At 38.6% G+C, this 26507-nt stretch overlaps 1 protein-coding gene across 4 annotated transcripts in view; it reads left to right on the top strand.

The window, feature by feature from the left end:
* Window positions 1-26507, top strand: part of Hnf4g (hepatocyte nuclear factor 4 gamma) — a 147346-nt gene that overhangs the window by 59925 nt on the left and 60914 nt on the right. For 3 of the 4 annotated variants that reach the window (XM_075971453.1, XM_075971454.1, XM_075971455.1), the window contains one exon: window positions 4088-4145. The exons of the other annotated variant lie outside the window; for it this stretch is intronic. The gene's annotated coding sequence lies outside the window, so the exon portion shown is untranslated. The remainder of the gene's footprint in view (window positions 1-4087; window positions 4146-26507) is intronic. 4 annotated transcript variants of the gene reach the window in all.

Genomic DNA, 26507 nt, shown 5'->3' on the forward strand with positions numbered 1-26507 from the left:
AGGTGGACGATAGTGTAATCGCTATGGGAAGGAAAGCATAAGAATGGTCTGTAGTGTTGTTGCAGTACCTCGTGCTTTGTTTGCTTCTTTGGTCATTAACAAAACTGCCTTAAACCTTTTAAGGAGTTCCGCTTACTACATGACAGGGTTACTCACTCACCGGCTTGCATTTCCTCTTGAATAGCTTACATGAGCAGCGATAGAGAAAGAGGAGAAATGACCACAGTGTCTCCTGAAATATCAGACCTGTGGTTCATTTTTGTCATTGAATATCCCGTCATCCCACAGATTCTTCGTTTGGTAAAACCTACATTTCCTTTATGTCTCATTATCAATTTCTTCTTGAATTACCCTGGGTATTCCTTTTTCTAATCCTTAAATCAATATATATTAATATTGAGGGATAGAGCCTAGGCCCCCGGCTGGGTAAGTGCTCTACCATTTAGCTCTAGGCTCGATCTTCCTTTCACTTGGATTTTGAAGTAGGATCTCAGTGTGATTCTCAAACTAACCTCAAACTATTTTTGTAGCCCACGCAGACCTTAAGTATATGATCCCCCTGCCCCAACCTTCCAATAAGCAGGAATTACAGGCTTGCACCACTAAATTATGAAGATTCTGTCAGATCCAATTTATTTGCCTTTCAAATTTCCTCATTTGAGTTTTTTCTTTACTAAAATATTTCACTTTTAGCTAAAACTTCTTACAAAGCCCTGGAGGCAGAAGCATCTAATTTTAAGAAGGAAATCTGAGTGTGTTTGTGCTTTTAGGCCCCAGATACTGAGTTTCTGGGTTTCATTGACTAGGATAAAATTCACCTATCTTTAGTCAACATCTAAGCACTTTGACTCGACTACATTTCTTTCTTACTTCAGAAAACTCCAATTTCCAGCATCTTTTCCCCATGAACATTCACTATTGATAGAATATACACACAAAACTTACTCTTGACTGGGTGTTGTGGCATATATGTATAACCCCAATATTCAAAGGCTAAGGCTGGTTGATTGTGAATTTGGGACCAGCTTATGCTACCTAACAAGACACTGATTTAAAAATATATATATATCAAAACAAGCATATCCCCTCTTCCTCTTTTTTTAAATAACTTATTTATTTTCATTTTATGTCCCTTGGTGTTTTGCCTGCATGTATGTTTGTGTGAGGATGTTAGGTGTTGGAGTCATAGACAGTTGTTAGCTGCCACGGAGATGCTGGGAATTGAACCTAGTACCCCAGGCTGAGCAGCCAGTGATCTTAACCACTGAGCCACCACTTCACTCACAGCCTTTAGAGAGTTGTAAACTGTCTTCTATATTCAGCAAACTGGATCAAGGGTTAGCTTTGTTCACAGCTGCCCTTACCTGTCTCGCATATGGAGTCAATGACCTTGCACTGGGATTCTTCAAAACGTGCTGGCCAACTGTGTCTAAAGGGTTTATTTCATTGGGAAAGTGATATTGCTCTGGATAAGGTCCTTTAACACAAATAAGACAAGAGCAACATCCTTGGTATATGTGGGTGTGTGTTATAAATATACAACGTGTGTAAACATGTATTTCATGAATATTTTTATTGTGAATACATCATCAAAAGACTTTAAAATTTAGATGTATTAAGAACTGCTAAAAATATATATCTATGGTAATTACTGTTTTCCCTTGCTTAAAAGAATATTGTTAGTATTTTGTGGTTATGCCTTAAAATAATCATTCTCTCTTTTAACCATATGGCTAGGGTAGTTTTTCAAATATACTTCACTGCAGAAATTCATTTTATTGCTTCTCTCTCACTCTAGAGCTTGCATTCCTTTAAGGGACATTTTTCTCACCTTATACCTTGCCCAACATATATAAATTATTTAATTAAATTTTGTGTAGCTTGAGTATACTAGAAATGCCACTTTTAAGTTGAATTTACTCAGTGAGCAAGGAAAGTGTAACTATTGTCAATAAACAACCACAAACAAGTGGAGCTTTGCTAATATCAGTACCTAATGTTGGTGGTAAGGATATTAAATGGCATCGTCTTAATTGGCCCAAAGTCAATACAGCAGTTACACTGTTGTTCGTATAGAAATCCTGTTGTCTTCTTCCTGCCCTTTGTAAGCTATTTGCTATAGGGAATCCAATCCCAACGAAGCATCCACATCAATCAAATAATGCTGCAGCGCTTGCACTGCAAAGGTATGCAAGGGGTTAAATCACTCTGGTATTTTTTTTCTTCCTTCTCTTTCTTTTAAAGGAGGGTAGCTTCTTGTCTGATCTCCTTATGGTCCTTGTCACAAGTCCACAGCTTTTAATCACTCATCCGTCCTGTGACTTACAGCACTGCGGGCACCATAATAATGCTCTAGCTTGCGTGGGTGATCTTCTTGATAAAATCCCGACAATCTCTCAATATAATGGGAAGACAATCAAAATAAAAAATGCTTGAAGGGTTCAGGTAGTAGGGCATACTATTTATTTTTCACTACGTGCAAGGATATTAAAATACTGACATTCATACTTTTGATTGAGTTCATGATGAAATCCAAGAAAAATTGAAAATTTGAATTATTCCACTGCCAGTACGGACTGTATATCATGAAGAGAAAGCCAGCCTGTATCGCCAACTCTGTACCGTGATGTGCACCATGTCACGCTGCCTGTCCTCCTTTTGTTTCAGTTTCTGGAGGATTTCTAAGCAATTGATTCGCTGTATGGTTCTTTTGTATCTAATCACCCTGTGAAACTTTGTAAAGATATGTGATATTAATAATGGTGCCTGATTTTGGATGGCTACTAATGGGGCATGGTGTTGGGGTGGTTCAGATCTTTCAAGGTACTTTCCGTGAATTTATCTCACTGGACCCTAGCTGCTCTAGGGAGTAAACAGTGGGCTTCTCAGAATTCCCCCACCTGCCCCACACCATCTGCCAGCCCTGTGTCTGTCCTCTCACTCCTCCTTGTTCCTTCCTTGAGAGGAGTCAGTTTGGTGCAGAGGGAGGCAAGAGCAGAGTGTGGATCCAGGAATCGAGCTCCAGCCTTGTCTTGTTGAATAATTTTCCTTTCTCTATACATTGATTTTTCTAATTGGCAAAATAAGAATAATGATTTACTGTATTCCCCGAGTTTCTATGCTTTTCCATTTGTCAGGCACAGATGGAAACCGTGAACAGGATAAGACAGGCCTATTTGCCTCTTTCAAGGGAAGCTAGAAGGTTAGAATGAAAGCAGACATTGATATCTCTGCTTCTTAGTCGTAGATTTGATGAAGACAGCCAAAGTTTTCTCAGCTTCGAGTTCTTAACTGGAAAATGGGAACAAAGCTGTGTATCTTTTGTAGTTGTTGAGAATATTACATATACATTGTGATCACAGCTCCACATACAAAAAAGCTTTAACCTTGTTCTGTCTTCATTATTTGCTCCCCTCCTACCCCACCTCAATTCTTTACATTTGGAAATTGTGTGGCATAGAAAGTGGGGGAAAAAAACCTAAAGATGGAAGACTACTGAGATTTTATGATATAAAAATTAGTCAAGAGTTCCGAGAGAAGAAACGACTTAGTGAATAAGAGAACCTGAGTTAAAATCCCCAGTACTCCTACAAAAAGCCAGGTCTGGCTTCATGTTTCCCTAACCCCAGCACTGGTTTGGTGTACAAAAACAGGTTGGTCCTAAGATACTGATGACCAGTCAGTCAGGCTAGGTGAAATGGTACAATTCATATTTAATAAGAGCGTTTAATCACAGCATATAAGTTAAAGAGCAATAGAGAACCCCTGACATCCTTTTCTGGGTTCCACATGCCACATGCATGAACATGGCTATTCACACTTACACACACACACACACAAGCACACACGCACAGGCATGCACACACATTCAGCATTGAGTTTTTCTTTTCTAAAACCATACACAGGCTCTAACTGCATCAGCAGGAGGGGATGTAAGAAACTGCATGGTTGAGAGAGGAGCCTGTCATGTTAGGGTTCACTGGGTTTGTCCTCTAGATCCTGTCTGTGAAGACTTGAAGGTCACGTCCAGACCCTGTCTGGTAGGAATTGAATGTCACTGACATAATTCAATTCTTTCTTTTCACAGACAAGGAAACTGAGCTTGAGAGAAGAGAAGAGACGTGGGTGCCTCACCCACAAATCTGGTGAGTGCTGCTCATCTGGGTTTCTCTTTTTGGTTCCTTTAGGAACTGGGGGTACACAGTGTTGATGTGGACAGTTAGGATTCCATGACTACAAGTCTGCACAGTGTTCTTTAGTGTATGATGGAACATGTAAAAGAGGAGGGAAGGATAGGGGCCTGAAGCAGCTGTGAAATAAGTGGAAACAATTGACACTTTGAGGAGAGCAAGGTGACTTTTTGTGACTTTCCCAGGGGAATATGTGAGAAATAGTCTGGCCACTACAGGAAAGACATTGACCATAGCCATCTAGAAAAAAAGTGAATATAAAAGTTTGAGATATATGTATAATCTGAAAAAAAAGCAAAATAAAATCATGGCTAGTTTTCCATTACTCTAGCTTTGTGAACCAGTGGATGAATTGAGGTTAGTAGCAGGTGTTTGGGTGAGAAGTTACAGGAGTATAGGAGTGTCAAAGGAATCTACAGGAATGAAAAGGCCAATTTGCCAGCACAAAACTTGCTTCCTTGGAATTCTCTTCATATCTTGCAAGCAACTTGACGTAAATATATAACTTATATAACTTTGGGTAAGGTCCTTGGGACTTCTGTACCTTTCAGGAGTTTGCTGAGTCTTATGAGTTTTGTGAACTTCCTGAGTACTGTAAATTTCACTTATTTCCTCAACTTCAGTAAGCCTTTCTCACAGAGGACATTTTGCACTGAGAGTAACCAGTTGTACCACAGAGTCCACACTGGAAACCCCAAGAGGACAGCAACTTGTTTCCCCTGCTTCTGGTCCATTTAGGGAAAGAATAGTGCCTGACTTTCAATACAGACTTAACATTTTTTTTTGATAGTTTATTTTTGATAGATTGAGTAAACCAATAGTTGAATGAGACATGAAATTAGAATAGTCCAAGAAAAAGAACAAGGCCATAGAAAATGTCGATGAGAACATTTAAATTATGGACGCTTATCCTGTTAGAGGTGACCAGATTCAGTAGGTCATGATTTCAAGACAGAGGGTCAATGTCATTATTGTATCATGAAAATTATTGAGATTTATGTGATAATGGCAGAAAACCCTCAAATAAACATGCTTATGTGTTAACTTGTTCAAAATTAAAGTTATTAGTCTCACTATAGATCATAGCTTAACATTTTTGGCTATATTGTTTTACAGAAACACAAATACTAAATTTTGAGGAAAATGTATAAGTACTTTTCAAGAAAAAATATTAAGTTTACCAATTTTATCTAAACTGGAATTTAAGGAAACAGTGTCAACTGAGAAGTCTTGTTCTTTATCATACAGGAACTGAGAACAGCTGGTAGTCTTCCTGCTATTACTATTTGCACATTAAGGAGACTCAATGAACTATGTTAGTCATCTTTTTAAAAGATTAACCTATCAGGTATTGATAGATTGTGTTGGAATTGAAAAGACTAGAAAGAAGTGTGAAGATGTCTTAACTTTGAATTTTTTTTTATTTTTCCATTTAAAAATTTACACTTCCTCCCCACCTCCCATTCCCCTCCCACTCTCCCACTCACTCTCTTCCCTCTTCCTCACTCCTTAAGAGAAGACAGGAAACCCTGCCCTGTGTGAAGTCCAAGGCCCTCCCACTATACCCAGGCCTAGGAAGCTGTGAATCCAAATAGACTAGGGTACCAAAGAGTCAGTACATACAGTAGAAACAAGTCCCAGTCTTTCCCTTCTCCCTTCTCTCTCTCCCTCTCCTCTTCTCCCAACCCCAACCCACCCCTAGCCCCACCCCCATGCTCCCAACTTTTTCCCGACGATTATGTTTGCTTCCAATTTCCAGGAGGTTTATATATGTTTTTCTTTGGGTTCACCTTGTTATTTGGCTTCTCTAGGCTTGTGAACTATAGGCTTAATGTCCTTTGTTTATGGCTAGAGTCCACTAATGAGTGAGTACATACCACATTCTTATTTTTGGGTCTCGGTTATCTCACTCAGGATAGTGTTTTCTATTTCCATCCATTTGCACGCAAAATTGAAATTGTCATTGTTTTTTACTGATGAGTAGTACTCTAATGCATATATATTCCACACTTTATGCATTTTTCCATTGAGGGGCATCTAGGTTGTTTCAAGGTTCTGGCTATTACAAATAATACTGCTATGAACATAGTTGAACAAATGCTTTTGTAGTATGATTGGGCATCTTTTGGGTATATTTCCAAGAGTGGTATTGCTGGATCCTGAGGTGGATTGATTCCCAATTTCCTGAGAAATTGCCACACTGATTTCCCAAGTGGTTTCACAAGTTTGCGTTCCCACCAGCAATGGATAAGTGTTCCCCTTACTCCACATCCTCTCCAGTATAGGCTATCATTGGTGTTTTTGATTTTAGCCATTCTGACAGGAGTAAGATAGTATCTCAAAGTTGTTTTGATTTCCATTTCCCTGATTGCTAAGGAGGTTGAGCATGACCTTAAGTGTCTTTTGACCATTTGAACTTCTTCTGTTGAGAATTCTCTGTTCAGTTCAGTACACCCCATTTTTTAATTGGGTTAATAAGAATTTTAATGTCTAGTTTCTTGAGTTCTTTATATATTTTGGAGATCAGACCTTTGTCTGATGCAGAGTTGGTGGAGGGAGATCTTCTCCCAGTCAGTAGGTTGCCTTTTTGTCTTAATGACAGTGTCCTTTGCTTTACAGAAGCTTCTCAGTTTCAGGAGGTCCCATTTATTCATTGTTGCCCTTACTGTCTGTGCTACTGGGGTTATATGTAGGAAGTGGTTAAATTATTTACTTTTAAAAAGGGATTAAATAATACAACTTTTCTGCTTATTAAAGAAAATCTGTCACATTAAGAAATGTCACAAGAGAGTTTATATATAAATTCATAGAACTAAGAGAAAAATATGAGTTGTACCCATGTGTATATTGTGTGTCTGTGCATACTCACTCACACGTGCAAAAAAGTCTGTTTCTAGGCATTGTTTGGTACAAAGGTCTCTATTTCAGTCTTAGAACAAAATAAACATGTGACATGTGAGCTTATAATTATTTTATTGAACTTTCTTATTTTATGGCCCACTAATGGTTCATGGATCAGTTATACTGATGAGTGCTAAAAACCTACAGCTTCAATGAGGTTGGTTTTTAAAATCTATTCATCTATTTTCTTTTTTATTCATTTATTTTATTTTTCTTAGCATTTATTTTCAAATGCTAAGAAACTGCTCCATTCCAAGTCTTATTTTGCAATTATAGAAAACCATAGAAGTATAATTTTTTATTATGGAGAAGGAACTAAAATATATTGTATGTATCTAACTAGCAATATATATATATATATATATATATATATATATATATACTATTCTAAATTACTTTTAATTTATATTGTAAATTTTTCTTCTAAGATTGAGTGTATGTCTTACTACCAGATACCTTCTTCACTTTTTAGGCTGAAATTGGTAGAAAATTTACCTTTTGATGTCACTTATCATTTGTAGTGAGCTAATATACCTGAAGGTTTTCTTTAAAAAGTTAACACCTCATGTATTTTATAGTGGGCTATTTGCACCATATTTTATTTTGTGGACAGGTCTATGGTAAGGATTCCTTTGCTTTTCACTGTTTTTGCAAGTATGCATGCAGCTTCATACCCAAATAAACAGGATTGGGATAGAAGTATATATCTCAGTTTACTCTTCCCAAATTTGCCTGGTAAGTTAAGTTTCTTCATGTTCCCTGGGTCTAAGCAATAAATGAGTGGACACAGGTCAGAAGGCCCCTCCAGTTCCATGAGCTAAACTTAAGTGCCTCAACACCAAGTATTAGTATTTTTTCTACTGTTTAGGAGAAGATTCAATTTAAAAAGCAGTGTAAAGGATTGCTTTGTTTTATTTCATTATATTTAACAAAGTACCTTAGCTCTTCTCCTGTTGACTCAGTAACTCAATAGGCTGAAGTTGATGGGGACCTCTGAGTTCATAGTTTAAGACCAATTTTGGTAACAAGAAAGTCTTCATCTTGATAACAAACAAGACAATGGAGGTTCAGTCTAGTGGTTTAAAGTACTACTAAAAACTAAAGAATGTCAAAATTAGTCTAGGCATTGCAAACTCCTTGCTTTATTAATATCTTGTTCACTGATAGCACCTTCAGCAGACTTAGTGAGAGTGAAAGATAGCATTTGTCAGTTTGGCTTGAAGAATCTTAAATGTTTTTAGAAGTCTGTTATTATGAAAGAGTAACCCATTTGACACATACTATGTGCTCACTGAAATCAGTGTTTTTCCTTGTACAGTAGATTTTCTAATGAGCACATTTTTTTTTGAAGATAGTAGAATATCTTTCAAGAGGTATGTGCTTCAATGTGGAGACATAGGAGCTGTGAGGCCACACTGAATGTCAGGGAAAGTGGTGCATTCCATTCTAAATGTGATGTGATGAGAAGAGAAATGTTTTGGCAGTGTCTGTCCTTGCTCAAGTTACTATCGCATTTATTTATTTATTTATTTGTTTGTTTGTTTGTTTGTTTATTTATTTATTTAAGATTTCTGTCTCTTCCCCGCCACAGTCACCCATTTCCTTCCCCCTCCCCCAATAAAGTCCCCCTCCCTCGTCAGTCCAAAGAGCAATCAGGGTTCCCTGCCCTGTGGGAAGTCCAAGGACCACCCACCTCCATCCAGGTCTGGTAAGGTGAGCATCCAAACTGCCTAGGCTCCCACAAAGCCAGTACGTGCAGTAGGATCAAAAACCCAGTGCCGCCGGGCAGTGGTGGCGCACGCCTTTAATCCCAGCACTCGGGAGGCAGAGGCAGGCGGATCTCTGTGAGTTCGAGACCAGCCTGGTCTACAGAGCGAGTTCCAGGACAGGCTCCAAAACCACAGAGAAACCCTGTCTCGAAAAACCAAAAAAAAAAAAAAAAAAACAAAAACCCAGTGCCATTGTTCTTGAGTTCTCAGTAGTCCTCATTGTCCGCTATGTTCAGCAAGTCCGGTTTTATCCCATGCTTTTTCAGACCCAGGCCTGCTGGCCTTGGTGAGTTCCCAATAGAACATCCCCTTTGTCTCAGTGCTCTCTCTCCTTCTGCTTCTGATTTGGACCTTGAGATTTCTGTCCAGTGCTCCAATGTGGGTCTCTGTCTCTGTCTCCTTTCATCGCCTGATGAAGGTTAATATTCAGGAGAATGCCTATATGTTTTTCTTTGGGTTGAAGACAATAATCAACTTTATTTGGAAAAACAAAAAACCCAGGATAGCCGAAACAATCTTATACAATAAAGGATCGTCTGGAGGCATTACCATCCCTGACTTCAAACTCTATTACAGAGCTACAGTATTGAAAACAGCTTGGTATTGGCATAAAAACAGAGAAGTAGAATAGAAGACCCTGACTTTAACCCACAAACCTATGAACACCTGATTTTTGATAAAGGAGCTAAAAGTATACAATGGAAAAAAGAGAGCATCTTCAACAAATTGTGCTGGAAAAACTGGATGTCAATCTGAAGAAGAATGAAAATAGGTCCATATCTATCACCATGCACAAAACTCAAGTCCAAATGGGTTACTATCGCTTTTTAACCCTCAGCTTTTTCTGTTTTAAAATATATTTCTCCTAAAATGGGAATTAATTGAGAAAAGGGCTGAAGGTACCAGGGAACAGAAGTGGTTTTATTATTTGTCCCGTGCAGTATTGCACTTCTTTAATGGAACTCTAAAGATGACTGACCAAGCTAAAAACTTTTCCATCAGCAGTTTTGATTCTGTCTTGAAGCTTTATTAGTGAATAGTAGAAAAATAATTGTACAATGGAAACTCCATGGAATCTACTAGAGTAACCCTATCAAAAACTCATAGAAATGGGGGGACATGGAGCCTGAACCAACCATGTTCCCGAAACCAGGCAAAGCCTCAAGTGGAGGGGTTGGGATACTAACTCAATCACAAGACCGTTAATCCTACAGTTTGTCCTGACTAAAGAGTGTTGTTGTGAGGAGAGTGGGCCCCTCTGTTTGCCCCCCCCCCAAAAAAGAGGGGAAAGTGATGTGGGACAATTGTATTCTGTCAATTATATTTGAAATAAATGCTGATTGGTCAGTAGCCAGGCAAAAAGTATAGGTGGGACAACCAGACAAAAGTAGAGGCAGATCAATGAGAACAAGAGGATTCTGGAAAAAAGGAAGCTCTTTCTGAAATTGTGAGCATGCCACAAAAACAGCAAGATGTAAACTGCCCCGCTAAAAAAAGGTACCGAGCCATGTGGCTAACATAGACAAAAATAATGGGCTAATATAAATTATAAGAGTTAATAAAAAGCCTGAGCTAATGGGTCAATCAGTTTATAGTTAATGTAGATTTCTGTATGATTTCTTTGGGACTGTATGACTACAAAACAACGGGCAGGACAAAAACCTCAGACAACAGAGTATTCTGGGGCCAGGGCCTAGCAGAGTAATTAATAACTAAAGAAAACTAGAGAGATTTTATCCAGCAACTGATAGGAGCAGATGGAGAGTCCCACGGGCAAATATTAGGCAGAATTCAGGGAGTCTTGCAGTGAAGGGGGAGAAAGGATCAGAGGAACAAGAAGGGTAAGAGACACCAAGAGGACACAGCTTGAATCAATTGGCCAGGACTCATAGAAACTTAGAGAGATCAGAAAGCCTGTAACCACCTAGATGTTACTGCTGAGTGTTCTTGTGGTACTCCTAACAGTAGGAGTGAGGGTGATCACTGACTTTTGCCTACTGATGGGATCCATTTCCTACTCCTGGGTTGCCTCATCCAGCCTTGATATGGTTGTATGTACCTGATATTATTGTAACATATTATGTGGTGTTTGGCTGTTGTCCCTGGCTGGCCTTCTCTTTTCTGAGAGAAGATGAGGGAGCATCTAGGGAAGGGGGAGCAAAATGAGATGAAACCGTGGTGGGGTTGTAATATAATGCAAAAATAACAATAATTTTCCACCAGTTTCCTTGTTTATGTTAGAAGCTTTAGTAGTAAATGATAGAAAATTAATCCTTGTACCTTAAGTAGAAGCAATTTTTCCTGAACAGTTCAAGGATTACTGCACCTAAACATGCAGCACACATCAAACCTTTTACTTCTTGCATGTTTTGCTGATAGTCTGATTATCAGATGTTGGTTGACCAGATGGATCAGTGGTGTATCTTTAGGGAGAGATAAGGTTTTCTTGATCCCTGTGGAGACAGTACAGCAGAGTGGAAATTTGTACTGGAGAACGCTGTTTTAAGAGCTGTGTTGTCATCTGAAACTTAGCAATTGTCAGTTAAAGCTAGCACAGAAATGATTGTCAGGCTGCATTATCAACAAGATTCCGCATTGTATCTATGTGACTTTTGGCTCTGTGTATGTGGTCTGTGTGTGTGTGTGTGTGTGTGTGTGTGTGTGTGTGTGTGAGTGATGTGTTTGGACATTGTCCACTAAGTTTTTGACATTATGCTACAGAAGGCCCTCCAAATGGCAATGTAGTTACAGAATGAAGCTCCTTAGTTACTTAAGCAAATAAATTAGCTGATCGCAGCTTACCTGAAAATTTTAGAGTATTTTAATGAGACTCTCTTGTGTAGATTTTGAAAGGGCTTGTGTTAGTCTTTCATTTGGATGCTGTTTCATGGCATCTTTGGAGTTTTCACTGCCCAGGAAAAAACATGGAAGTTAACATGCTTTTAAATCTTGTGATGACTGGTCATCTCACTTCTTTTTTCCACTGAGAACACTTTTGAATTTGGGATTGGAGAGATCACAAAGGAAGCATTTGTGTTTTAATTCTGTATGAAACAGGGGTAATGCTTATTATAGCACCCTTTTATAATTGCTTGCTGATTGAAGTAATTCCTAATACATTTTCTAGGTTTAGCTTCTATCTGACACAGAATGTCAGTATTAAGGAATACTGAGTATCTGAGCACTGCTACACTCAATGGTGAGAGTGTTGAGCATGCATGGGCATCTTAAGGTTAGAAAGGATGTGTTTATGATCCCGAAAGAACTTTCAATGTGGAAAATAGCCAATGACCTATCATGCTACATTTTCCAAAATATAAAGTTGATGATGTCTCTAAGGAATGAGTATTTACTTAAGACGTTTATTTATTTATTTGTTTATTTGAAATCGCTCCTATATAAAGTACCTAATTGTATTGTCCTACATCAATCAAGAGAACCGTCTGCTAACACAAATGAGCACTTACCCTTAGGAACCTTTGTTGTTCCTAAACTCCTCAGCAGGACTAAGTCATCTTCTTCTTTTCCAGCCTATTGACATTGTCTTGTTAAAAGGAGACCCATCTCCCTTTTCTGCAGGGGACATTGCCCTGGGGCCTGCCCCTGGGCTTGTGCCCTTGGCTACAGCCACTTCCCTCCTCCTTTATTACACTGCCCCCTGGACCTCACCAGGTGGCTTTGCAGTCTAAAGCCCTGAGGTGATGTCTTGGTTTCTCTCCGTGAAAACTGCTTCTTCTCCTTCAGTCTTCACTGAAGTTCAGTGTGATTCATCTCAAGTTGGATTTATGTCATGAATCTTATGTTTGTTCTCTTTAATATAAAGCTAATGATGGCACTTAAGAAAAGCACAGGTAACATTTCAAGTATTACTTGCTCAAATAACTTATTATAACATCCACTAAAGGGTAGACTAGGTTTCTTTCTTAACAAATAATGACTGTTGTCATTTCTTACAGCTCTCCTCTCTGTAAATGTCTGTAAGTGCGAAATTGCGTCGGTACTGATGAGTGACCTTGTAGTCTCCTATAAACCAAGATGATTTATCAGGAACAACCCAGTCACATGCATATCACACACACCTTATTGTTATCACTGCACATTTAAATTTAAGGCAGGAAATATTTAAGTTAGGGAAGTCAAATGGATGCTACTTTTTGCAGTGCAGATTGTTACCACTTTAGTGAAATACAGTTTTGCAAAACTGACAATATTTTTCGTTTTGGACCTGTGTATGCCAAAACCACAGCTCTCATCTTAAAGGGGATTAGAGGTGGTTTATTTTAGAGGTATTTTGGGTGATCATGTCCCAGAAATACAGGTTCCCCTCAAAGTTCATCTATCAGCATTTTCATAAATTTTACAGAACAAGAAAAGTTATAAATCAAGGCAAATTTAAAATACATTGATGGTGTATCAGAGAGGTCGTTACAGAGGCATGGGGAAAGCTTTTCAATAAGTCTTAAACATATCTGATACTATGTTTAGCTTTTAGTTTTGTAGTTAGTGTCTGCTAAGTTAATAGATTTTCAAAGATTTTTACCTATTAGTCACAGGATGTTAGTTCTGACACACGGGTAAGCAAGGAATGGCTATTTAGAGGACAAAAGCCAACTCAAGAAAAGGTACTTAACCTCTGGAACTGCAACATCCCAACCTCTCCACACTTTTAATCAATCAGTCTTTGCAGACACAACTTCTCTCCAAGAATTCTTCAGAAGTCCCAGGTATAAAAAATGTCAGGAGGTACACACACACAGAGAGTCACACAGAGAGAAACAGACACAGATACACACACATAGACAACACACACATAAACAGACGCAGATACACACAGAGACAACGCACACACAAACACAGATACACTCAGAGAGAGAGAGAGAAACAGACACACACACACAGACAATACACACAAACCAACACAGATACACACATTCAGAAACAGACACACACAGAAACAGATACACACACAAACACATTCACAAAGACACACACACACACACACACACACACACACACACACACACACATACGTCAAGCATTTGGTTTCTATAAGGAAACATAGATCTCCAGTAATGAATTCTCTGGTGCCCAGAGCAGTCCAGCCCTTCCTCAGAAGTCTCTCAGCCACTCTCTCATCACACTCTTTGCTTGACGGCACCTCTTCATAGAAAATCGCTCAGGGGTCACTTTGGGGAGAGTCCACACCCAGTATCTTTTTCTCATTTCACTCAAATTGTATGCTAGCTCTCAAGCTCCTCACACCTCTAGTGAGGTAGGATGCTGATCAAATGGCCTGCAATGCCTGCAGAAATGCCCAGAGGCCACTATGACCATCTCCCGTTTGATGGAGTCCAAACTTCAGGTTGCCTGTGGTTATTGAAGGAGCTGAAAGGCAACTGCATCTCTTCCAGCTTCTCCACCTGTGTGGGTCCTAAGTGGCACAAAACTGAACAGTGGGGGAGGAAATGGGCCCCCAGAGCTGTGACTCAGTTCCCTGATTAAGAGTCAAATATTTCTACGTTATCAGTAGCCTGCAAGGCATTCATTCGCCTGCTGGCAGCTTTAGAACTCAGTTACAATCATTTTTCGATTTACAAGATCCAAGTCACGTGTACCGTGTTGTAAAGCAAAGTTAAAAATAAACAAAAACAAAGCCATTTACTTATTCTGCCCCGGGCAGGTGGTACCACGTTTGTCTGGAGTCAGAGGGCAGCTTGCTAGAGTCTATTCTCTCCCTCCATCCTGTGGGTTCCAGGGACTGAATTTAGGCCATCAGACTCAATAGCAAAGGCCTTTACTCACAGAAGCACATTGTCGGCCCCAAAAGGCTCCATTTTAAAACCTGCTTCCATGGCTATAAGTTAGAATCATTTCTTGTTGTTTGCCTGTTGTTTTGCCTACTACTTATTTAATGAGATAATTATTATTGTGCTAAAGTGTAATGTGCTGGGATCATGTTTGAAGTTTGGACCCTTTACATGTTTTTCACTAGATACATACATTCACATAGGTACAAAGGGGCAGTTTACAATTTGCACTAGCGTTTTGAGATGAGACCACCTTTTAATCTGATAACTGACAAACAGAGAAGCTAGCCAATAAATCTACGTTACCAGTTCCCTCAATACTGTGCTTGATCCCCACTGGTAGTTAGGTATACGTCTTTCATGACTGTTTCATGGAGAAACGTTTGGATAGCTCTTGTAATAGCAATAGGGTTTTCCTAAGTATAAATCATTCCCAGATCACAAGGTTATTGCCAGTGGCTTTATGGTCAGGCTGTGTAGTATTCCTTTTGGGCTACTGATCTTTCAGCATGCAGGTGGGGGATTAAAGTAAATCACTTAATCCATGCAACATGTCGCTCAATAGTATACTTTTGGAAGTTGTTTCCACAGGAGCAACAGTGAAAGCCGCCAGTCTGAGATATTGACACTCTAGAAAGAAACCGACAGCCCATTCCTTGTATTGATCCCACTCTTCTCTACAAAGACAGACTCCACTCCCTACCACAGCCTGGAAGTGGTGCCTGCTGAGGTTGCTAAATTGTGGTGTAAATTATTTATTACTTGGACACCTTGTAAAGATCTCTTTTTTTTTTCTTGTCGGACTTAGTTGTGCTTTCTAGGGTCTCATATATATTGAAAGGTTTCAGAAAACATACTGACCACAATGATATGGCACCCATTGCTTGCTATCATATACCACAGATGTGATCTGCCTGACTAGGATTATGCTGGAATCTCAAATCAGGTTCTTAGTTTTAAAATATTGCCTATAAAAACCATCAACATTTATATACATAGAGGTCAGATCAAGAAGCAGACAGTCTGGCAACTGTGAGCTCAATACCAGACAATTAGCACACTTTCAAAGTAAAACATGCCAAGTATGCAAAGAATATTTATTTAGGGGGGTCAGTTACTGTTGACAACTGTTTATCAGAGGAAACATAATCCGCTTGAGCTAACATAGCATCAGTACTCAGAAAAATTACAAATGTGTTCTGTTATGAATTATTTTTTATCATTTAGAGTGTTTTGGTGAGGTTTTTATGACCAGAATGTCTTTGATACTGATAATTCTTATTATAAGAAATATGGTTTTATGCCCAGGCAACAGGGCAGCTTGCTCAGATCATGGTGCTTGCTTTTAGTTGTCTGAAGTTCACACACATGTATGAGTGTGCACATGCACGTGCACTCGCATGCACACTAACACGCACATCATATGCAGTAGAAACATATTCATGTCTAGCACGTCTCTGTCCTCCTCTATCAGATTTTTACACTGGTATCTCAGAAAGAGGCCAAACGTTGTGAGATCGTGCTACAGTTACTTGAGTGCGCTTTAGGATTTTCAAATCCACAAAATTGCTCTTTGTATCCATCCTTACGACTGATGGATAGGCCAGGGAAATGACTCAGTCAGCAAGTGCCTGCTGCAGAAGCCCACGAACCCGAGATCAAGGAGCACCCTGGTCACGGGCAGCCAGCCTAGATGAATTTAAGGTAGCTTAAATTCCAGTGAGACCATGTCTCTCAAAAGAACAAATTAGAAAGGCATGCAAGATGGCTCTATGGATAAACACAACCTCTAACCAGCCTGACAACCCGAGTTCAGTCTTTTAGGCCTTCATGGTGGAAGAGGAAAACTGACTTCTACAAGGACACACACACACACACAGGTAATATAATTTCAGAGGACAAGGGGAAAGCTACAGTGCAAAGACCCTGACATTGACCTCCAGCTTCCACAGGCAAGGCCACATGCGTGCACATTCATCCTCATGCACACAGTGAATGCATGCACCTCATCTCCCTCAAATCCCAGCTCATTTGTGTGCTTTCAGAGTGTGAGCTTCTTCATTCACCTTCTGCTGTATAAAATCTATGACTTTAGGTAAGAGTATCGTTTTTCCTTACTATAAAGAAAAAGAATAATAGTGACATTTATATTATCTATGAAAAGCATTAATAGAAGTCTGCATATTAATGAACATAAGTGCTAACGTAGACATAAGAAACATCTCCTCTCCCACATATGATGGGAGCAAAATCCAAGACTGTTTGTGGTTCTTCCTACATTGAGATATTCTGTGCAGAAGCAGATCATGGACTCCTCTTTCCCAAAAATATTTAGACAAATAATATTCATGAGCCATAGATTGGAAATGCTACTATTACCTAAAATGATGCTAATCATAAATAAAAATGTGTGAAACTAGTAAAACTTAATTTTTAAAAAAAGATTCATATTATAAAGCCTAATTTATGACCTAGGGACCATGTCACTAGGTTTCTGTGATGATTGCGACATGTTGCTGATATTTCATCACAGTAGATACATGATGAAAATAAAAGTAACAATTAGCTATTACCCACTCGTATTATAATACTTCATAGGCAATTTTATTGTAATTTGAATTCAGTGAAAAGTCCCAGGTTTTATGTGGTAAGGATTTGGATCATGAAGGCTTATACGTAGAGAATGGGCAGCTATCTCTAGTCAGGGTCTGTGCACAAGGCATGGGCATGAAACAAAGCAAACTGGAAACAAGCGTGGTTTTCCAGTGAGTTTATAAGATATTTTGGTGTCAAGTCCTGGCATGGAGTGCATGTTTTTCCCCCTCAATTTTTTCCTTTACTTTTAATTTAAAAATGCATATTCATGCATTTATTAGAGGTGGGCTTTTCCAGAGGGCAGCATGTGGGACCCAGTTTTCTGCTTCCACCTTTTGGATCCAGAGAGTCAGTCAGTCAGGTATGTTTACCCACTGAGCTATCTTGCCAGTCTCTTTTCTTTTTGAGGCAGGCTATGAAGTAGTGCAGGCTGAATGCAGCTTCTTTTGTAGCTCTGGATTCCGTGTGGCCCTCTGGCCTCAGTTTTCTCAGTCCTGGAATGATGGGATGCACTGTCTTACTAGGTGAATGCTGGATTTTACCTTTATTCCAATGTTGCACTATCTAAGTGAAGTCTACTTTTTTACCCAGTCATTCCCTCATGGTCCCACCAAGTAGCTTTCTCCTCTTCTTAACCAGGCCTTGGCATCTGAGACTACACTGTGGTCCTATGAGTGTTTCCTCTAAAACTATCAAGCTAGTAACAGACGGAGAAATGAAAGATTCCTTCAGTTCGGTTCTTTGGATAACAACATAATGACAGAGTAAAGGGGGGCCATGTGCCCCCGAAAGCAGAATGGAAGCATACAATTCATATAAATTGTATGGTCCCACACCAGCTCAGAGTGTTATTTTAACCACTTGCACTTATGCACGTTATACATGCCACGCTCTCACCAATAATAACCAAATGACTACACCCTTTCCTAGAATACATGATTTTTCACGTTAAACGCATCTCATGTATTCCTTACAACAGCTTATGAGATGGGTTTTCTATCCTTATTTTGAAGAGGAGAATCAAAGAATGCAATTTGTCCCATGTCTTAACAAAGCCGGTTGAGTTTACAGCCACCCCAGCTGACATAGCCTTTGACGTAGCCGCTCGTCCAGTGAACATTCATTCACTTAGTAGACACAGGAGGAAGGCCAAACACACATTCTTAGGATTGATTTATAAGCAAGAAGACTAGCTTTTCTTGAGAAAAACCAAAAACAAACAACAAACAGAGAAAAAGCAGCTGCAGCACTGATCCTAGCAGGCTGTGTGTATTCCCTTGCACCGTTAGAGACAGGGTGGCTCTCCACCGGCCCGGACTGCGCGCGCGCTAAAGTTCTGTAGGGAGCTGCTGTCCAGCACTGGGAGTGGTTTCCTATTTATGTCTGCTGCTGAGAAAGAGGTCAAATTCAAAACCAAGTCACTACTTCCACTGAATGATTATCACTGTGAAGCGCTCCCAAAATAGGAAGCTAAGGATCTGCAGGGACAGAGCTAAACTCACGTAAATCAAGAGCTGCAGGCGTTTCTCCACCCTGAAGACTTTCTGGGAACATGACTCTCTTCTTTTATAGGAAGTGAACCATACAGGGAAATGCTATGAAGTTATATTGTGAAACTGTCTTTTGCAAATGTTGATACTTAGTGGGTATTTATAAGAAAGAGACAAGCTGGGCATTTGTTGGCGCACACCTTTAATCCCAGCCCTTGGGAGGCAGAGGCAGGTGGACCTCTGTGAGTTTGAGGCCAGCCTGGTCTACAGAATGAATTCCAGGTCAGGCTCCAAAACCATACCCTGTTTCAAATTTTTTTTCCACAATCATGTATTTTCTCTTTTTACTTATTTTAGCAATAGTATTTTAAGATGATTTCATAAAACCTTCATAATGATTTTTATCTCTTGTTCATTCAATCATTTGATAAGCATATATTATTCCTGTTCATGTAAGAATTGCAATGTTCGTTGGCAACTTTTATTTATTTCATTAGGTTGGGTTATGGGTTTTAAAAAGATATTGAATTCTTACTGTTCATTTCCTTATGGTACAAGCAGTATTATTAGCACATATGTATGCATGGTATATGGAGAGTATACATGCAAAAGTTAACATGTGGAGGTAGGAGTTCAACTTCGAGGAACCAGTTCTCACCTCCTTCCCTAACTTGGCTGCAGAGATGGAACTCGGGTCACCCAATTTGCAGTGTTTGCTTTACCTGCTGAGCCATCTCTTTAATCATTCTTAGTCATTAAAATTGATTTATAATTAATTGTGTGTGAGCGTGCACTTAAGGGCTTCAGTGTGTGTGTGTAAGCGTGTGCACACACATGTGTTGTGCTTCTGCAGGCACGAGAGGCTGTAGCTCACACATGGAGGACAGAAGACATCTGTCAGGAGTGGTTTCCTTTTTGCCCCTTTACCCTTTAGATCCCTAGGATGAACTCAAGCCATTAGCTTTTACTCTGAGCTGTCTCTGTTTGGCTTATGTTTTTACTTTGATAATATTGTTTTTTTAATTTAATTTAATATTAAATTTAATTGCTAATTATCATATTTTTTTCTTATTTTTCTCAGTTGCTCTATTTTCTACTACTAGAAAAAAATATGACATTTTGAATGTCATATGCCTAAGGACCAATGTATTAATATTGTAATTTAAATATTTATATATGTAACAGTGTAAATGAATGCAGACAGATTATAAAAATATATACAGCTTTAATGGGAAAATAGACTTACAGACCCACAGGTTCCCGCAGAAAACAGGTAAACAGAAGGGGCGGCGGGCTCACGCTTGCCAGATTTATATGTAAACATTAGCCTGAGGTGAACATGCCCCCTAATGGGCTGGGCTTATCCCTACACCCCCTCCTTTTGTCTAAATAAGACAGAACTAAACTAACTACAACTATGTATAATAATAACAAATAATAAATATAACAAACAATATTGAGAACAAAAGTTTTGTTAAACATTCTATCTCAAGGAGTCTAAATAATGTAGAGAGTAACAACAATTATATAATCTTTAACACTCCGTCAAAGATCTGACAAGGGAATAAATATTACTTAACAAACGAGAGATATCTAAAATGTGTAACAATTGACAGAGACAACTGACTACCTGGGCAATCACCCAAAGTCTCATTTGCAATGTTGAGTCAACCAACTTTGGCTAAGGCCTAACATAACTGACATACCATTATTAAAGGCAAGGAACTTTCTTAGAACTATCCTACCCTGTCTTGGCAGGATAAGACAATCCTGTTTTATCCATTTATGGATATTTTGTATCTTTGTCAAAAGTTGAGGTATGGGCTTTTTTTAACCCAAAGGGCAGTTCTGCCAAGAAGACAAGCTCTCAGTGGAGTGTCTTTGGTGCTCAACGTTCTCTCGGGAGTAGAGTGGCGTTGTCAGGAGTAATTGTGTCTCGTTGGCACAGAATTTTAGGTTAGATTAAAGGCCATTTTCTACAGCTCTTTGAAGAGGCTGAAGATTATACTATCTATACTAAATATAATCTCTATGTATCTAAAAGACCTGATTAACCTAAAAATAAATATGACAAACATATAATTCTCAATACCTATCTAACTTGAAGACTAAAAGAATAAACAACTGTGCAATATATGAAGACAATGATCTTTAACTGTAAACAATGTCATTATATAAATAGTATCAGAGGTAGAAAATTACATTGTAATATGGTAGATGTATCAATACAATATAGACAAAGTTATAAGCATATTCTTATACAAAAATAGAGCTAGGAACACTCACATGTTAAACAAAGATCTGTTCTCTTTCTGGAGAACTTTAAACTGATTTTTGAGAAGATTGTTGTCATTCTCAATTGTTTTTAAGCATTCAACCTCTGCCTTAAGAATCCTGGATTTGTCTCGTAAAGACTTTATCATATTTTTATTATCAAACCATATAGTACCAAGGAAAACTATGAATCCCAGAAAGATCCATAGATGTGGGGTGACAGACACCTCTTGTAAAATTTCCAACATGGTACAGTCAAAAAGGCTGTTAAAGTCTTGAATGGTAACGTTTTTAGACATTTTCAATTAAATCAGTATTTATTTTTATTTATAAAAGAAAATTATTTACCTGTAATGATGTTTTCCTGCCAGTGGTGGCGAAAGAAATGCACCTGAGTCTACGTGGCCTAAGTCAGAGCCGGTCTGAAACAATTAACTCAAAACTGAAAGTTAAATAGCAGTTGGGGGAGGGCCAGGAAGCCCAACAGAGCCAAGGCCGGATTGAATTAGATGTGGATTGTTCTGCCTGAGGAGTTAGAGTGGTCGCGGAAGCAGTCTCTCTGTATCAGACCAAATCTGCTGATGTAGCAGCTGTGGCGGTGCAAATGGGGAACTGCCCTGGTGCTGCAAAACCGCAGGTACCTGAGCTTCCACTAATTCAGGCAGCGGGGTTCTGCTGCAAACTTAGCCAAGGCAGGTAGGGAGGGGTTAAAGTGCTCCCGCGAGTAGGTCTGGCGGGTGGGGCGGAATGGACTCGGCACTGGGGCTCGAGTCACGAACTAACAAACGGCACCCGGGAGCATGCTGTGCTTTTAGGACCCAGTCAGAGGGCTACGAGATTGGGACGTGTAGCTCTCTCAAACTAAAATTCAAGCCTACATCCCCGAGCCGCTCGGGGCAGGGCAAAAAAAGGCCCCATGTTGGGCGCCAAGTGTAACGGCGTAAATGAATGCAGACAGATTGTAAAAATATATACAGCTTTAATGGGGAAATAGTCTTACAGACCCACAGGTTCCTGCAGAGAACAGGAAAACAGAAGGGGCAGTGGGCTCACGCTCGCCAGATTTATATGTAAACATTAGCCCGAAGAGAACACGCCCCCTAATGGGCTAGGCTTATCCCTACACACACACACACACACACACACACACACACACACACACACATGTGTGTGTGTGTACTTATATACAATATACGCTTACATATATGCATGTACACTAAATAATTATGAACCTACTTTATCATGAAAAGTATGATTCCATACTTTGTTTAAAAATGTTAGAAAATCTGACTGACTAGAATGGCAAACCTTCTCAAAGAAGGCAAGGACTGAAATGAGATTTATAAAATTGTGCTCAATAATTTAGCAGGAAGTATGAAGTAAATGGTACAGGAAGATAAAGAAAATGAGGAAAAAGAGGACTGGGGAGATGGGTCGGGGTTAAGAGCACAGGTTGCTTTCCCAAAGGATCCAGGTTCAATTCCTAGCTCCCTCATGCAGACTCACAGCTACCTGTAATTCCAGCTGCAATGTATCTTCTGGCCATTATGGGCACTAGGCATGTATGTAGTACATATATACTCATAGAGGAAAATTACCCATAAATATAATAAAATAAAATCTTTAAAATGTGGTTTAAAAAACAGAAGGAAAAGCAATTACCCTTTAGTTCCCTCATGCTGTTCAAAATATAGAAAGAAAAACTCATGAAGTAGATGGGTGAAAATTTAAGCCATTTTCAATACAGGAAAGGACAGGACATACACTAACAGAGTCGTTCATTATAGGTGCACAAATTGGGTTTTAATTTGTGCCCATTGAGAATGCAGCTCCTGACCACAGATCAATTTGTTTTCATTGAGCATAGCAAATAAAAACTGCACATTAAAAGACTATGAACCATATGTACTCAGAAACATTCCTGTCAAGTGCAGGCAGTGTGCTTTATTAACCCTTGAAATTATTGCCAAGACTAGTGCTTTAAACATAAGTGGTCATTATTTCTCTTTTGAATGAATGGATAGTGTTGAAGTGTCATCTTTTAAATCCTCAGTTTCATATAATTCTCCCAGCTCAGCATATACAGAAACATGTGTTAAAATGCCAAATAGTAAAAAATATATTTTGATTTAATAATAAATATCTGTTTTAAGAGGGAACAATAGTCATTTAAATTTAAATAGATTTAAATTATGGCCTGTCCTACTCAAAGTAGCATTTTGGGGTTTAAGGAGATGACTAGGATTTTGGTTTAGTTTCCATCAAGGAGAAATTTATGCCAGTAGTAAACCATTTATCTCATTAAGTAATCAAAAGTGCGGTCAGAAAATGGTGATTATAGAACAAAAAAAATACTACAGAGTTCAGGGAAAAAGTGAATGTCTTGCTTATTCCACTTGTGCTTTTATAATTGATTTACGCGTCATACTTTTAAGATTTTAATATTAAATGAGCAAATAAAACATCCCTCCACCTCTTGTCATGCCCTGTCTTTGGACATCACAGGAGAGGTGTGTCTGTTTTCATGTGGTTAACTTCTGTACGGCTGTAATAGGTCTGCAATCCACATTTAGAAAACACTCATGCGTCTGCATTCACCTTTGTCATTTTGAATGCAGCTGCTAAGGATGAGAGGAAGTTATGACAAAAAGCTTTTGGGTAGTAGGATCAGTATTTCCTCACCGTTTCCACAGTGCTCAGAATTCTCGGTGCGTAGAAGCTCCCGAGATTCTGGTGTTTAATAGTCTTGTCCGGAACAGTTGTAAATTTGTCAATGTACAAAAATCAGTACATTTTCAATTTGTCATATAAAATTTACCACTTAGTAAATCTATTGTGTCGAGAGAGACAATGCAATAATTATAAATAACTACTGTCCTATTGAAAAAGGAAAACAATATCAATATTTCAATAATGGATCTGCCTTGTTAATTACCAGTCACACATTCCATTTTTTTTCCAGCAAAATCTTTGGCTTTTGTGAACTATATGTCTGTAAAGCTGTATTTCTGATAGTCATTTAAAGACCCTTGAAAGAAAGAACATAATACCGAAACTAGTATCTAAGATCTATTACTTCTTCAATAATAATTTAATATTTTAATCCAGTTTTATTTATCTTTGTTTATATGGATATTTTGCCTGCATGTATGTCTGTGCACCATGTGGAGGCCAGAGGGGGCCTTCAGATCTTCGGGAAAGAGAGTCAGTGATGGCTATGAGGCTACATATGTGTAGTTGGAATCAAACCTAGGTCCTTTGGAAGAGCAAACTGTGCCAACTGTTGAACCATCTCTTCAGATGATATTTTAAATAGTATGAACACTTTAGGAGGCTATAAAAATAAAACGAGATCTATTGTAAAATGACCTTCTCTTTCTTTGGTTTCTGAGGACAGAGTCTTGCTATACGTATTTGCTATGATGTGTACTTTGCAACAGAGCTCATGCCTCAGCCTCCTGAAGGCATACACTGTGATTCTCGGCACTGTAATATACTTCTTGAAGGGTGCTGATAAATTTTCAAGCACCATTCTGTTCACTGTTAATTCTTTATTCCTTTCTTGCCATGAAGCTTACCTGACATCTACTGGCAGAGCTCTATTGGCCTGTTGAATATGTCTAGACATTTTAAATTATTGTCAATTCAGTCCATGTTTATAAACTTCCTAATGCTTGGATGTTTTTATTCTTCTCTTTGTGTTTGCTGTAGCCCTCAATGCATAATTCCTCATAGAGATGTTTTTCATGTGTCAGTTGCAGTTGTTTTCTGAGCATTTATGACCTGGTAGTTATATTCTCTCATATTCTTTCTCTTTCATATTCTCTCTCATATTTTCTCTCACATTCTCTCTCTCTGTCTCTCGCACACACACACACACACACACACACACATATACACACACACAAACACATCTGTTTTCAATACTAGAGATGATCTCCTGGCTTTGTGTACTCTATGCAAGCTCTCTACCTCCAAACTATATTCCCAATTCAATATTTCCTAACTTATAACATGAGGGAATTTGTTCTCTAGTATTAGAATGTATCATGAATTCTGCATCTTTACTATTTAACCTATAAAAGAGAAGATCCTTCTGCAAAGTTCAAACACCTGAAATTCATGTCATGAAATAACTCAAAACATTGATGTTTTTATTTCACAAAAGCCCACACTCAAAAAAAGAAAAGCCCACACTCTAATTGTTGCTCCACTCAGAAAGCTAAAGTCATAGGAATCATAGAAACAAGTTTTGCTGTGATGAAGTGATCCAAGTCCCTTCTTAGCTCTGATAGAGTGATCTGAATCCCTCCTTGTTTATGGAAATATCTGCAAATGAGGATGGTTGTTCTGTGCTTCCGATAACCTGGATAAACTTTCGTGACTCTGTAAATTGCAGTTTTAGGGGAAATCAAAGTCAGCAAAATCAAAATTATCTTATCACTTTGTGTTTGAATGGTCAATAAAGCTATCCAAAGGTCTTTCAAAATGGTTTCCCTTTTGTGTGTGTGTGTGTATGTGTGTGTTTGTGTGTGTGTGTGTTTAGAGGTATGTATATATGTATGTATGTGAGTTTGTGTGTGTGTGAGTTTATGTGTGTGTGTGTGTGCATGTATATGTGTGTGTACTCACCTGCAAGATGATCAAGATAGAAACTTAGGCCTGTGCCTGCTAGACAAGCCTCTTACCATGAAGTTACATTTCTAGCTTAGCAGAACATCTCTAAATTCTTGAATATCGATTGTTTTGTTAAATTGTTGATATATGATCATTTTCAAGAAAATATATTTTTTGAGCATAACATCCCATTCTATGCTGTCTTCTCCTTTTTTATTCCCCAGCCTTCAAGTTAGTCCTTTCTATTCTGTTACACAGTTGTGCTTCTATTTTCATGTCATTGTCCATGTATGCATATGTATACATGTATATGTATGCATACATATATACACACACATATATACACATAAATATCCCGTTTTTTTCTGAGCCTGTATTAATTTGCTTAATATTATTATCTCTAGTTGTATCTAGTTTTTTGCAAGTGACATATTTTACTTTTTTTTATGGCCAGAAAAGATTCCTCTGTGTATATATCCCAGAGCATCCTTCTCAATTCCTCTGTTGACAGATGACTGTGGTTCCTGAAATCATGCTTTACATCCAGGATCTCTAGCTGCAGAGAAGCTGTTCTTATGTCATCAAAGCATGTCTACGCTCACTAGGCCAAGGAAATCCCACTGGCTATTTGTGGAAGGAAGTGCTAACTGATGGACACAGTACACCCAAGGAAAAGACTGAACCATAGAGAAATTAGCATAGGTATAAATCACAGAAATAAAAGTGATAAATAACTCCCTGAGAAAAATATTAACATTCTTTGTTTAACTTCTGAAGAGAAGAAATTATTATCGACTGGTTCCAGAAAATATTTTATCGTAATTATTATTTTGGCTTTTTGTTTCTTTGTTTTGTTTTCCTTCC

This window comes from Microtus pennsylvanicus, chromosome 5 (genome assembly GCF_037038515.1).
Source record: "Microtus pennsylvanicus isolate mMicPen1 chromosome 5, mMicPen1.hap1, whole genome shotgun sequence".
NCBI lineage: Eukaryota > Metazoa > Chordata > Mammalia > Rodentia > Cricetidae > Microtus > Microtus pennsylvanicus.